This window comes from Nyctereutes procyonoides, unplaced genomic scaffold (genome assembly GCF_905146905.1).
Source record: "Nyctereutes procyonoides isolate TBG_1078 unplaced genomic scaffold, NYPRO_anot_genome, whole genome shotgun sequence".
NCBI classification, from domain to species: domain Eukaryota; kingdom Metazoa; phylum Chordata; class Mammalia; order Carnivora; family Canidae; genus Nyctereutes; species Nyctereutes procyonoides.
Window position 1 is genome coordinate 59,886,502 of NW_026575140.1, and position 12,728 is coordinate 59,899,229.

Genomic DNA, 12,728 nt, shown 5'->3' on the forward strand with positions numbered 1-12,728 from the left:
TGGAGGGTATTATGCTGAGTGAAATAAGTCAATCAGAGAAGGACAAACATTATATGGTTTCATTCATTTGGGGAATATAAAAAATAATGAAAGGGAATAAAGGGAAAAGGAGAGAAAATGAGTGGGAAATATCAGAGAGGGTGACACAGAGGGCTCCTTCCACAGAGAGGGTGTTTGTCCTTCTCTGATTGACTTACTTCACTCAGCATAATACCCTCCAGTTCCATCCACGTCGAAGCAAGTGGTGGGTATTTGTCGTTTCTCTTTTTTTTAATAAATTTATTTTTATTGGTGTTCAATTTGTCAACATACAGAATAACATCCCGTCAAGTGCCCACTTCAGTGCCCGCCGCCCAGCCAGCCCCACCCCTACCCCCCTCCCCTTCCACCACCCCTAGTTCGTTTCCCAGAGTTAGGAGTCTTTCATGTTCTGTCTCCTTTTCTGATATTTCCCACTTATTTTTTCTCCTTTCCCCTTTATTCCCTTTTACTCTTTTTTATATTCCCCAAATGAATGAGACCATATAATTTTTGTCCTTCCCCGATGACTTATTTTACTCCGCATAATACCCTCCAGTTCCATCCACATCAAAGCAAATGGTGGGTATTTCTCATTTCTAATGGGTGAGTAATATTCCATTGTATACATAAACCACATCTTTATCCATTCATCTTTCGATGGACACCGAGGCTCCTTCCACAGTTTGGCTACTGTGGACATTGCTGCTAGAAACATCGGGGTGCAGGTGTACCGGTGTTTCACTGCATCTGTATCTTTGGGATAAATCCCCAGCAGTGCAATTGCTGGGTCATAGGGCAGATCTATTTTTAACTCTTTGAGGAACCTCCACACAGTTTTCCAGAGTGGCTGCACCAGTTCACATTCCCACCAACAGTGTAAGAGGATTCCCTTTTCTCCGCATCCTCTCCAACATTTGTTGTTTCCTGCCTTGTTAATTTTCCCCATTCTCACTGGTGTGAGGTGGTATCTCATTGTGGTTTTGATTTGTATTTCCCTAATGGCCAGTGATGCGGAGCATTTTCTCATGTTCTTGTTGGCCATGTCTATGTCTTCCTCTGTGAGATTTCTGTTCATGTCTTTTGCCCATTTCATGATTGGATTGTTTGTTTCTTGGGTGTTGAGTTTCATAAGTTCTTTATATATCTTATATCCCAATCTTTTGGTATCGGTTAAGACCTGATCTGTGACCCAGTATGTGGTCTATTCTGGAGAAAGTTCCATGTGCACTTGAGAAGAATGTGTATTCAGTTGTGTTTGGATGTAAAGTTCTGTAAATATCTGTGAAATCCATCTGGTCCAATGTATCATTTAAAGTTCTTGTTTCTTTGGAGATGTTGTGCTTAGAAGACCTGTTGATTGTAGAAAGCGCTACATTCAAGTCACCAAGTATAAGTGTATTATTATCTAAGTATGTCTTAACTTTGGTTATTGATTGATATACTTGGCAGCTCCCATATTTGGGGCATAAATATTGATGATTGTTAGGTCCTCTTGTTGGATAGATCCTTTAAGTATGATATAGTGTCCCTCTTCATCTCTCACTACAGTCTTCGGGGTAAATTTTAGTTTATCTGATATAAGGATGGCTACACCTGCTTTCTTTTGAGGACCATTTGAATGGTAAATGGTTCTCCAACCTTTTATTTTGAGGTTGTAGGTGTCCTTCTGTCTAAAATGAGTCTCTTGTAGACAGCAAATAGATGAGTCTTGCTTTTTTATCCAGTCTGAAACCCTGCGCCTTTTTATGGGGTCATTAAGCCCATTCACGTTCAGAGTTACTATTGAAAGATATGAGTTTAGTGTCATCATGATACCTACTCAGTCCCTGTCTTGTGGATTGTTCCCTTGGACTTCCTCTTTCTATTACAGAGTCCCCCTTAATATTTCTTGCAGAGCCGGCTTGGTGGTCACATACTCTTTCAGTTTCTGCCTATCTTGGAAGCTCTTTATCTCTCCTTCTATTTTGAATGAGAGCCTTGCTGGATAAAGTATTCTTGGCTGCAGGTTCTTCTCATTTAGTACCCTATATATGTCCTGCCAGCCCTTTCTGGCCTGCCAGGTCTCTGTGGAGAGGTCCGCTGTTAATCTAATATTCTTCCCCATAAAAGTTAGAAATTTCTTGTCACTTGCTGCTTTAAAGATCTTCTCTTATCTTTGGAATTTGCATGTTCCACTCTTAAATGTCGAGGTGTTGAGCAATTTTTATTGATTTTAGGGGGGATCTCTCCGTTTCCTGGATCTGAATGCCTGTTTCCCTTCCGAGATTAGGAAAGTTCTCAGCTATGATTTGTTCAAAAACATATTCTGGCCCTCTGTCCCTTTCAGTGCCCTCGGGAACCCCAATTAAACGTAGATTTTTTCCTTCTGAGGCTGTCATTTATTTCCCTTAAACTATCCTCATGATCTTTTCATTGTTTTTCTCTTTTTCCCTCAGTTTCCCTCCTTGCCATCAACTTGTCTTCTCTGTCACTCACTCATTCTTCTACCTCGTTAACCCCCGTCGTTAGGACCTCTAGTTTGGATTGCATCTCATTTAATTGATTTTTAATTTCTGCCTGATTAGATCTAAATTCTGCAGTCATGAAGTCTCTTGAATCCTTTATGCTTTTTTCTAGAGCCACCAGTGTTCTAGAAATTGCAATTCAGTGCTTCTGAATTGACTTTCTGACATTGAATTGTAATCCAAATTTTGTAACTCTGTGGAAGTGACGACTGTTTCTGATTCTTTCTTTTGAGGTGAGTTTTTCCTTCAAGTCATTTTGCTCAGTGCAGAGTGGCCAAAAACAAGTTGTACTGGGAAAAGGAGAAAAAGAGAGAAGAGAAAAAAAGAAGAAGAAGGAAAAAAAAGAAAAGGGGGAGAAGCAAACAGGAAACAAAAAACAAGGGGGAGTATCCTCTGACTCTATACTGTAAATTCCTCGACTTCCCCTGGAACTTTCCAGCGCTGCTTGGTCAATAACTTGCTTTCCCCCTGTCCTTCTAGCTAGTCTTCTCGGGGAGGGGCCTGCTGTGCTGATTCTCAGGTGTGTGCACCTGGGGGAACTGCTCAGCCCCCTGCCTGGTGCATGGCTCTGTGGGAGTTGTTTATCCTGTGAGGCCCCAGGAGGAACAACACCCTGGCAGTGGCCAGCTCTCCAGCCCTGGAGTCAGCTCCTACAGTAACTACCGCAGCTCCGGTCCACAGAGGCCTGGATGCTCCAGGGATGGGGGTTGCCGATCTGCCCAGCTCAGGGCCGCCCTGCGGCAGGAGCGTCCTTGCTGCCCTGTGTCCTCCCGGGTCCGCCTGTCCGGGGGGAGTGCTGGATCTTAGGCTGTGTCCCCTGGCGCCCTGGGCTCCGGGGCCTGCGCTGCTGGAATTGCTCTGCTGGCCGCGCGGCCCCCTACACACAGAGCCACTGCCTGAGCCGCCGCCAGAGCTACTCCGGGCCCTTTAGGGAGCTCAGCCGCGGTGTGTGGCACCCTCTCCCTGGGGCGCAGTTCCTCTGTTAGTGCCTCTGGGAACCTGAGGGCATCCCCGCCCTCCTGGGATCCTGCCCGAGTTCCCTGTGAGCGCCTTTCCATCTGGGAAGATTGGTGAAGCTCGTGCTTCTCCAGGATGGGGCTTTCCTGTCCTGGGGTCACTCGGGGCGTGGCCTTAGCCCGGCTCCTCACAGGCCCCTCCCCCTTGGATGTTTTTTAATTTCTTTATTATTTATTTTTCTGTCTTCTTACCTTGATAGAAGCACAAACTCTTCTCACTGTAGCCTCCCAGCTGTTCTCTCTTCAAATCTCAGACCGAATTCATAGGTTTTCAGGATGATTTGAAAGTTATCTAGGTAATTTGGTGGGGACAGGTGACTTGGGGACCCTACTCTTCCTCCATCTTGCCCCCTCCCTGGCTTCTGTCTTGTAAACAAAGAATTTCTGTCAACTGAGGACATCACAGGATAGAAGTCCTGGGGGATTGATAATACATGAATTGGATTATCACTCCCTACCCTCAAGTAGGGGTGCAGAAGGCACACTCTGCACGGAGGCATTGCATCGCAGTGGCACAGGCCAACCTCTGGGAAGCCCTGGAGGGTAGACCCGTGGCAGGAGGGTGCAGAGAGTCAGATGTCCTCCCTCATTTCAGAGGCAAGAAGCCTCCAGGGCAGCAAAGTCGAGAAAGCTCTCTACTGGATGGCCCCACAGGCCCCACAGCTCAAACCTTTTGGATCAAAAAATTCTGCTCCATTCTATAGAAATAATGCTAGTTTGGGTTCTGCCGACTGTTATTTGAACATGGGATCACTTAGATCAAAACACATGGGCAGCCCAAGAATGCTCCACTTTATTTGTGTAACAGATTCTGTGTCTTGAATTAGATGAGGATGTGAGTTAAGCCTCCAGAGAGTCATGGGCCTTCACTTAATTCCTAGGACAGAACTAGGAATAATCCATGGAATCACAGGAGGACCAGCAGAGCCAGCACTCATAACAGTCAGACTGCATGTTGCAGCCTTAGAGGACACACCAGTCACTACCAGGAAGGGGTAGCAGTGTGAGACAAGAAGGTATGTTGGGGACCAGGAGCTGTTTTCCGACCTGTCCACAGTCGACCCTGGAAGCATCACAGGTAGGGGTGGAAGTCACCCTCTTAGCTCTCTCCAGGGGAAAGTGCTGAAAGAGTCAGGGCTGATCGTACCGTGGAGAAATACCCAAACCTCTCAGGGATCATTGGATTTGTAGTCCTGGTGGTTAATTCCTGTAAAAATAAAATGTTCCTCCTAGCTTCTCATCATCATGGAGACTTGAAGGGATCACATAAATGGATATTTGACTCAAGACTGCTCTGTCATAAGCCCACCGGGACCCAAAGACACCACATGGTTATTTCCTCGGTTCCTCAAAGTTATATTGAGTAGATATCTTTGGCCAATGTCAGAATCTGCACAATAACATGTAGAAAAATCCAGGAGTGCCTGGGGAGCTCAGTTGGTTAAGCATCCAACCCTTGGTTTCAGCTCAGGTCATGATCTCAGGGTTGGGGATCAAGCCCCAAGTCAGCTCCATGCTCAGCAGGGATCTGCTTGGGATTTTCTCCCTCCCTCTCCCTCTGTTCCTACCTCCCATCAAATAAATAATAACATCTTTTCTAATACGAGAAAAGTCCAAGCAGAAGCCCCTTTAGCTCTCCAGTTCTATCACAAATCAATCAAAAGCAATGCCTCAATCATATAAGCATCTCTAAAGTCTTGGAGAAATTCAGGGTAAGGATTCATACTTGGTTTCCTGGTTTGGCCACTGATGAATGTAGACACATTTTAGAAAGTAAGAGAAAAGTAGTTTAAGTTTCATCAGGTGGAAATTCTGTTTACCCCTCATGTGCATGAAAACCTGGCAGTATCTCACTGCAAGCATCTGTGACCTCACCCCACTGGCGAACAGCTGTGTCACAGCGAGTGAACCTATCAAGTCTAGATGAGAATTAGAAACAACCCTATGAGCAAGGGAACTTCTCACTAACCTCACGCTCTTTCAATGTTCTAAACTCAGGCTGCAAACTGGTTCCTAGGGAGAGCATCGAAACAAGAAGGCAAAGACAAGCTGGATCCTGCAGAAGGAAAACAAGTGCGTCCAGCCTGTGGTGCAAGCCCAGGCCAGAGCACCCACAGCAGGGACCAGGAAACCGGGGACACAGGCTGTCCAGTCCACATCCATCCCACCAGAGGGAGCAAGAGTCAAGTCCTGGCAGAAGCCCAAGAAAGAATTTGTGCAAATGTGTCTGGAAGTTCTGATAGCAGACAGAGGAGGAGGGAGTCCAGGAACAAAGGGTTTGCCCTCTGGGGCTGCTTCTTTGGCGAGCCAACCTGCAGCCTGAAACCAGCAGGGGAATTCCACCCGAAGTCCACTGACACTTCCAGTCCGTGGTGGCCCTCTGAGGAAAAAAAGCCATAAAAAATTTGGAGCCAGAGTTTTCAGGATTTAGGGAGAGTTAGAGCAACTCATCCTTCACTTCTGGGCAATGAGAATCAACCCTTAGATACAGTGCACAGCAATTCCCAAAAGAGAATGCAAGGCCACTACAAACCGGCTGACCCTCCCACCAGGCAAGACTCTGCTCTGACTGTGGCTGACACTTCAGTTCTTCCCATGCTGCTGTTCTTCCTGTTGGGGACTCAGTGTGACTCTTCAGTATATGCCACACACCCTGACATCTCACATTTCTAACATTAATGTCTCCCAACCATACATTCTGAAGATGTGGTCAGTAGGATGGATGTCCCCATTAGGTAGTTCGAGCAAGTTTTACAAAGCCTCCTTTCCATAGGTTCCTGGTTTACTACAGCTATGATTAGTCATCAGGATCCCTGTTGACAATCCCCAGCATCAGATGAGTTTTTGCCTCTGCCCATGGATGTCTATCAGCCTGGTTTACCAGGGGCTTAACCCACAGTTTCTCCTTGACTTAAAGAAGAGGATCTTATACCCCTCACCACAAACACTCCACTCCAGCTTATCCCCAAATGATGAAAATTCCTAAACTTGTAGACATTGGATACTCAAAGGGAAATCATCCATCAATGCACCATCCAAATGAGGGATGTGTGGAAGTCTAGAGAAAGCCCTTTCTCTAGCAAGAAATAAAACGATTCTTTCCATTTCAAACAGAAACATTTGCTACTTACAAAAAAATAACCATTTTTAAAGTCAGGCAGGTAAAATTCTTGTTTGAAAAAACCTAACTCCAAGCCATCCTTGGATAGGGGTCTACACTGTTACTAGCCCCTGTAGGCACAAACCATGAACCATAGCCTCCAGAAGACCCTTCCCCAATTCCCACCATACCACCCCCTGTCAGGAAGACATAAAGGGAGCTCTGCCTTTCCTGGTAGTATAAACCAGACAGGGAAAGGGTCAGACCACAAACACCCAGTTTCTGTAAGTTCCACCCAACAGATCTCTATCCCCTCAACTGCTGTACATCACTTTACCAGAGCCAGGAACTTTCTTGCTTATGCAGAAAGAGTTCAGGTCAAGCACAGCATCTGGCAAACAGGATGTATAAGTCTCTCTGAAAAAGATTCTCCAAATCCCATATTGGAGTAGTAGGAAATGCATAGGCCTCTATCCCTACCAATAGCTGGAGAAGCTGCCTGTCTACAAAGCTTCAGTCCTGGAGAGGATTAGAGCAACAGGGCATCTGGCAACTCGGAAAAGCCATAATTGACTGCTGACCCACCACCCAGGATAAGCCATTTTCTTAGCTCAAGAGGCAGATATGACAAAAGGTCATGAAGGAAGCTTCCTCCTGGCCTGAAGGGAGTTGATGTCAAGGTATATTTAGCATGCAGAAAAGGAGTGCTCCTACAGACCCAAAGAAACAGAATCCCAGAAAGAGTAATAAAGACAGAAAGGAAGAGGAACCCAAGGAAGCCTGGGAAGAACTAGGAATCAGAACTATTTCCCCTGCATCCTACTAGAATGGGGAATATTACTTGAATACAATGAGGCCTGGGTTCCAGAGCTCACAATTGTGTAGTGCCTTGTTATTTTCTTTTTTTAAGATTTTATATATTTATTCATGAGAGACACACACAGAGAGAGAGAGAGAGAGAGAGGCAGAGACATAGGCAGAGGGAGAAGGAGGCTCCATGCAGGGAGCCTGATGTGGGACTCAATTCTGGGGCTCCAGGATCACGCCCTGGGCCAAAGGCAGGCGCTAAACCACAGAGCCACCCAAGGATTCCCTAGTGCCTTGTTCTTTAAAAAGATTAGATTAAGGGACACCTGGATAGCTCAGAGGTTTTGTGTCTGCCTTTGGCTCAGGTCATGATCCTGGGGTCCTGGGATCGAGTCCTGCATCAGGCTCCCCACAGGGATCCTTCTTCTCCCTCTACCTGTGTCTCCCATGAATAAAGAAATAAAATCTTAAAAAAAAAATTAGATTGAGAAAATGAGACATGTGCCATCTATGATGGAAGATCAGAGATTTTGTCTTCAAGTCCCAGGCTTACAAGTCCCAGGAATGTTTAAAATCAAGAATCAATGACTAAGAATAGCTATTATCAAAAAGATGAAGGTAGCAGTTGCTGGTGAGGATGCAGAGAAAAGAGAACCCTAGTGCACCATAGATAGGAATGCAATTTGGTGCAGCCATCATGGAAAACAGTGTGGAGGTTCCTCAAAAAAATTAAACATAGAAATACCATATGATCCAGCAATTCCACTTCTGAGTATATATCTGGAGGAAATGAAATCACTATCTCAAAGAAATATTTGTGCATGCTTATTACAGAAACTTAAGTGTCTATCAACACATGAGTGGCTAAGGAAACTACAGTATAGGGCAGCCCCGGTGGCGCAGTGGTTTGGAGCCACCTGCAGCCTGGGGTGTGATCCTGGAGACCCGAGATCGAGTCCCACATCAGGCTCCCTGCATGGAGCCTGCTTCTCCCTCTCCCTGTGACTCTGCCTCTCTCTCTGTGTGTGCCTATGAATAAATAAATAAAATCTTAAAAATAAAGCATTACACCAGCATTAAAAAAAAAGGAAACTACAGTATATGTATACAATGGAATGTTATCCAGCCACTTAAAAAAGGAGAAAATTCTGCCATTTGCAGCAACATGAATAAGTCCATAAGGCCATTATGCTAACTGAAATAAGTCAAGAAAAACAAATACTATATGATCTCACTTATATATGGAATCCTAAAAAAAAAAAAAGCCATATTCATACAAACAGATTGCTGACTAGTCTAGTTTGCCAGGTGGGGGAAATGAGTAAATGTAGGTCAAAGGGTACAATGAAGTTCTAGTTTAAAAATAAAAGATTTTATTTTATTTTTTCATAAGAGACACACACAGAGAGAGGCAGAGACAAGGCAAAGAGAGAAACAGGTTCCATGCAAGGAGCCTGATGTGGGACTCGATCTTGGGACTCCAGGATCACACCCTGGGCTAAAGACAGACACTCAACCGCTGAGCCATCCAGGCATCCCTGAAGCTCTAGTTATAAGAGGAATAAATTCTGGAATCTAATACAAAGTATGGTGACAACAGCTGACAGTATCGTATTACATACATGAAAGTTGCTGAAAGAGTAGATCTTAAATGTTCTCACCACCACCATAACAAAAAAAATGGTAATTATGTGAGGCAAAAAGATGTGTTTACCTTATGGTGGTGATCATTTCACAATATATATGTATCAAATCAGCACACTGTACACCTTAAATTTACACCATGTTATATGTCATTTTTTTCTCAAAGCTGGGGGGGGAAGATTCAATCACTAGAATATTATTATTTTTTTTAATAAATTAATTTTTATTGGTGTTCAATTTACCAACATACAGAATAACACCCAGTGCTCATCCCGACCAGTGTCCCCCTCAGTGCCCGTCACCCATTCACCCCCACCCCCCCCCCGCCCTCCTCCCCCTCCACCACCCCTAGTTCATTTCCCAGAGTTAGAAGTCTTTATGTTCTGTCTCCCTTTCTGATATTTCCCACACATTTCCTCTCCCTTCCCTTATATTCCCTCTCACTATTATTCATATTCCCCAAATGAATGAGAACATACACTGTTTGCCCTTCTCCGATTGACTTACTTCACTCAGCATTATACCCTCCAGTTCCATCCACGTTGAAGCAAATGGTGGGTATTTGTCGTTTCTAATGGCTGAGGAATATTCCATTGTATACATAAACCACATCTTCTTTATCCATTCATCTTTCGACGGGCACCGAGGCTCCTTCCACAGTTTGGCTATTGTGGACATGGCTGCTAGAAACATCGGAATGCAGGTGTCCCGGCGTTTCATTGCATCTGTATCTTTGGGGTAAATCCCTAACAGTGCAATTGCTGGGTCGTAGGGCAGGTCTATTTTTACTTCTTTGAGGAACCTCCACAAAGTTTTCCAGAGTGGCTGCACCAGTTCACACTCCCACCAACAGTGTAAGAGGGTTCCCTTTTCTCCGCATCCTCTCCAACAATTGTTGTTTCCTACCTTGTTAATTTTCCCCATTCTCACTGGTGTGAGGTGGGACCTCATTGTGGTTTTGATCTATATTTCCCTGATGGCAAGTGATGCAGAGCATTTTCTCATGTGCATGTTGGCCATGTCTATGTCTTCCTCTGTGAGATTTCTCTTCATGTCTTTTGCCCATTTCATGATTGGATTGTTTGTTTCTTTGCTGTTGAGTTTAATAAGTTCTTTATAGATTTTGGAAACTAGCCCTTTATCTGATATGTTATTTGCAAATATCTTCTCCCATTCTGTAGGTTGTCTTTGAGTTTTGTTGACTGTATCCTTTGCTGTGCAAAAGCTTCTTATCTTGATGAAGTCCCAGTAGTTCATTTTTGCTTTTGTTTCTTTTGCTTTCGTGGATGTATCTTGCAAGAAGTTACTGTGGCCAAGTTCAAAAAGGGTGTTGCCTGTGTTCTCCTCTAGGATTTTGATGGAATCTTGTCTCACATTTAGATCTTTCATCCATTTTGAGTTTATCTTTGTGTATGGTGCAAGAGAGTGGTCCAGTTTCATTCTTCTGCATGTGGATGTCCAATTTTCCCAGCACCATTTATTGAAGAGACTGTCTTTCTTCCAGTGGATCGTCTTTCCTCCTTTATCGAATATTAGTTGAACTAGAATGATATTAGAAAAATGATTGAGTAGTAAGCCAAAAAGATAGATAAAATTGAATTATTAAAAAAACCTCAGGACGCCTGGGTGGGTCAGTGGTTGAGCATCTGCCTTTGGCTCAGGTCATGATCCCGGGGTCCTGGGATCCACTTTGGGGAGTCTGCTTCTCCCTCTGCCTGTGTCTCTGCCTCTGTGTGTGTGTCTAATGAATAAATAAATAAAATCTTTAAGAAAAAAAAAGCTCACTTAGTCCAAAAATAGGGAGGTAGAAAAATAAAGAACATAAGAGGCAGAAAAAAAGAGTAAGGTAGTTGCCATCAACTAAATGATATCAGTAATTACATTAAAAGTATGTAGTTGAAAGTCCCCAGTTTAAAGGCAGAGATTTTTTAAGATTAGCTAAGAAAACAAAACTAAACTATATGCTGCCTACAATTAAATGCACTTTAAATATGAAGACACAAATATATGCCTTTAAGCATGGTATCTTTTTCCTTTCCAACACTCACTCAACAAAGAAAAGCTGGAATGGTTACCTCAATGTCCAACAAAATACCCTACAAAGAAAAGAGTATTTTCCAAAGTAAAGAAGGTCATTTCCTTAAATAAAGTGGTTAATTTATTGAAAGAACATAACAACCTTAAATCTTTGTGCACCTAATAACCTACTTCATAAATTATCTCAGCAAAATAAGAAGGGAAACTTTTCAATTTTATAAAGGGCACTAAGATTGAAAGTTCCTATGATAAGAACAAAATGAGGGTATCTGCCTTCCTCACTTCTATTCAACATCATAGTGGAGGTTCTTATCAGTGTAATAAGATGAGAAGAAATGAAAGACTCCAATCTGTGAAAATAAAACTGTCTTTAATCATAGTGTGATCATCTATGTAGGATATCTAATCAAATCCATTTTTAAGAGTATTAAAATACATGAGTTTATCAACATTACAGGATACAAGATATTTTAGAATGGTAAAAGAAATGGTAGTATATCTAACTATAAAGTACTAATCAGCAAGAAACAGTAAGAAGCTATTGATACAGATAACAATTTGGATGAAATTCAAGATTATGCTAGGCGAGAAAAAGCGAACCTCAAAAGAACACATTATATGATTTCATTTATGTAACATTCATTAAATAACATAATTGTGGATATGGAAAGCAGACCTGTGGCTGTGAAGAGAGAGCGAGAGAGAGAGCACACCAGCTCCAAGTACAGTCAGTAAATCAACTATTTCTATTACCATTGCCTCCAGGATCGCCCAGTGTTTGATTCGGAGCCACACTTTCTCCAGCCAGTGTCTGATCACTGCAGGGCAGGTGGAGAGAGACAAGAAGGCCTGGCCATTTCTGCTCAACATTGGACTCCTCCAGTGGAGAAATTTGCCATGGAGCTCCCTGGTGAGCTAGCCAAGGCTCTCTCAGACTTGGACCACAAGGTGAGGCTCTTATCTAATCTACCTTCTTTTCCTTTCATGGGGATCAGACCTGTCTCATATTCCTATTGCATTTCTTTTTAAAATTATTTTTAATTGAAATTCAATTAATTAACATATATTGTATTAGTTTCAGAGGTAAAGTTCAGTGATTCATCAGTCATATACAATACCCAGTGCTCATTTCTATTTGCAGGTGACAAGTACAAACTACTACCCCTTAAAAAAAAAAAAAAAGAAGAGAAACATACTAAGGAAAAAAATTATTGGCCCATGTTGGACGTTTAGCAAAGATGTTATTTCAAGAGGAAGAGAAAGAGTGACAAGTAGCCTGAACAGATAGATGGTACAGCCCTGGAGAAGTGAATAATGACTCAAAAAAAAAAAAAAAATAGGTAGATAGAACGCTAAGGATCACACTGACACAAGATGGCCAGTAAACATGCTCCTTGAGATATAAGCAGAAAGTTTAAGGAAAATGGCCTGGAATCTTGGCAGTGGAAGTACATGGAATGAATGTAAAGATGTGTGGATCCCCAGCCTCTGGGACATCATGGAGACATAACTTGCATAGATCCACCATGCAAAACCAAAAACTAGATGTAGCCAATTTTGCAGTTAGTCAGAATAGGAAGCCTAGTAAACTTGATTAGT